Genomic DNA, 3,248 nt, shown 5'->3' on the forward strand with positions numbered 1-3,248 from the left:
CGCCCCTTCAAGGCGGGTTCCCCAGTCAGCCCCTTCAAGGCGTCAACAACTTCTTGCACAGACAGTGGGGCTGCTCTTCGCCCCTTCCACCTCCCCCACACACAGTTTAGGAAACGAATTTCAACGCAGATATTCAATTCAGAAAAATTCAATCGCTTACAAAAATTGCTTACCTCCATTGCTTTGCTGTGTGTGACGGGGAGAGAGAGAGAGAGAGAGAGTTCTTCCCCTCCATTCTTCCATGGCTGCCTCCCTCCTCACCCTCCATTCGAGATAAGGATAAGGAGACGAATGGTCGAAAACCATCTAGTGGGCTCCGGTCCCCCGGTCACGCGCGAGCTCTGACAATCCCATCGAACCATGCTCTGATACCAGTGTTACAATCCCGTAACGCCGCGCTACGGGCATTACCACAAGAGGGGATGGCCTCTGGCTCACCACCCAGCCACATAGAGGAAGAATGAGGATTGCCCCTCATCCCCAGGCTATATAGTGTGTGGCTTGCCGTCCACACTAGCCTGGCCGCCCATGACTCCGCATGGGCGTCCTCTCCCACTGAACCCCGGATATAGCCATCCGGTCTGCCGTCGGTCACACAGGCGTTACAGCCTACGTGACAGTACGTATAGTTGATCGAAGTATGACAAGTGGGGAGGTGAGGTAACTACTGATTATCCAAGTTTCAAGGTGGGTGACGATGTCTTCATAGAGCCTAAACCAAGAGAGGGAACCCACCTATACACGTTAGATGTAGACAGGAATCCCATTTGATATGTTTCTCAGCATAGTGAGACTTTTGCAAGGTAAGTAGAGCTTCGTCTATTGCACTCACTTCATTGCAATTCGTTTTAAGTAGTGTACTAATTCTATATTCATTGTTTTTTTTTTAATTGTTTGTGTGTGTGTGTGTGTGTGTGTGTGTGTGTGTGTGTGTGTGTGTGTTAATGAAAGAAGCGTGTATGGAAGGTGGTTACTCGGGACACATTGATTGAGGGGATGTAGTTCTAGATTGCTTTGCCAGAATTGGGACCCTTTATAGAGCATACAAGGACTACATTGGCGTTGCATCAGCGTGGAGTGGGATGAGGTGTGCTTTAGTTCTTATATACGACCGCTTTTGCATGTTCTCAAAGATTTAGGACAGCAATATTTCAAGGGTGACTTATAATTAGCATTTATAGAACAAAATCTATGATATACAACATGCGATATTAAAATTATACGCATCATGTTAAGAAAAAGAAAGCGAGACAAGCACATAAGGAAAAGCTCAAGTACCAATCTTAATCAAGAATATAGTATCAAAAGGTCCATCTCATCATAACACACAAAAGCATTGTATCAAGGTTCAAATTAAGAAATTAGTTGTTATATATGGTATAGAGGGAAGAATACTTAAACATTACTTTAACTAACTTAACAACAACTGGCTCATGGTTGAGAGGCACATTACAATGGCTTTTGATTTATATCTATATATTATTTAGGCAATTTGATTGCATACCAAATTGTGTGAAATAATTGTTAATCTCAAGACTTGCCAACACTTTACTTGACAAAAGTAGTTGGATGTTGCTAGATGCTAATTAGGTCAATTGTTGGAATAACCTTCCTTAAGAAAAAAATAACCTTCCTTGACCAATTTGTTGGCATCCATAAAGTAGTAGTCCTAGTAAGCTATAAAGTCAAGATTTCATTACAAGATAACATCAATAACTTGTGTAGAAAAGTTTCTTGAAATGTTGGCATCTTTCTTACACACTTAGCTTGAGCTTGTGGCGTTGGTCATCATCCCTTGGCTGGGCAGTCATCTTTGTGCAAGGTGCTCTCTTCCCCATGAGGTTCATCCTCCAAAAATTCACCTCAGTAGGCCTTCTACTCCATGAGAGGGGTTGTCAATGGCAAAGACACTTGGATGGATTCACCTTTGTCAACCTACAATGATGACCTTTGGCGTTGCTGGCCTAGTATTATTTCAGTATTAGTTGAAGAAAATGTAGTGAAAAGAAAGGTATAATTTAGCTATGATCTAAGCACGTGTGAGTGACGTGCCCTTAACTTATTCTTTCATTTTAATATAAAACCTAGTTCTCTAATTCTAGTTGACCCTTGAGATCTAGTTTTAATCTAGTTTTAAAGGACTTTGTTAAATTCTATTGGTCTTTCTATAATTCTAATGGTGTTCATTCTCACTACTTTGTATTAGGATATGTTCATGCCAATTTTAAAACTCCATGGAGTTTGAGAGTGTATTAGTTCTATATCAAGCTCTCTTGTATGGGTTTTATGAGTGATTTCATTCTACTATTGTGAAATTGAAGCATTATACATAGCTAACAAAACTAGCACATAGATTCTCTTGTGTAAGTAGAGCTCCTCTCTCTTGAAGCTGTTATATAGGAGCCAAGAATGGGAAATGAGTGGAGATTCTTACTCTGGTAGGGACTAGTATAGGAAGTTGTACTCAACATTTATAGTAGTGTGTTGAGAAAACAATATAGGGAGTATGTTGAGAAAACAATAAAGAGGAAGTTGTCAACATTTACAAGTGTCTTTACATGATGAGGAGGGAGTATGTTGAGAAAGCAAAGTTGAGGACTAGTACAGGGAGTATGTTGAGAACGCAACGTTAAGGAGTATGTTGAGGACTAGTACAGGGAGTATGTTGAGAAAGCAACCTTGAGGAGTACATTGAGGACTAGTATAGGGAGTATATTGAGAAAGCAATGTTTACAGGTGTGTTTACATGTTGAGGACTAGTGTATGGAGTATGTTGAGAAAGCAATGTTTAAATGTTGAGGACTAGTAAGGGAGTATATTGAGAAAGTAATGTTTACAAGTGTGTTTACATGTTGAGGACTAGTATAGGGAGTATGTTGAGAAAGTAATGTTTACAAGTGTGTTTATATGATGAGGACTAGTATAGGGAGTATGCTCAGAGTATGTCGAGAAAGCAATGTTTATGGGTGTGTTTACATGTTGAGAAGTTGAGAAGGTAATGTTTACAGGTGTGGTTACATGTTGAGGAGTATGTGTTGAGGGAGTGTGTTGAGAAAGCAATGTTTATAGGTGTGTTTACATGTCGAGGAATAGTACAGGGAGGATGTTGAGAAAGTAGTGAAGAGAATGTATATAGGTGTATCCATAAGCACAACAAACATGAATACAATCAATGCAAACTTGTTAGTGGCTAAAGTGGGTTCATGAGTGGTGGTGGTTGTGAGTTCAAATCTTGCAAATCATAAAAA

Source organism: Cibotium barometz, chromosome 11, assembly GCF_041138505.1.
Source record: "Cibotium barometz isolate CiBa-2024 chromosome 11, ASM4113850v1, whole genome shotgun sequence".
Classification (NCBI taxonomy): Eukaryota; Viridiplantae; Streptophyta; class Polypodiopsida; order Cyatheales; family Cibotiaceae; genus Cibotium; species Cibotium barometz.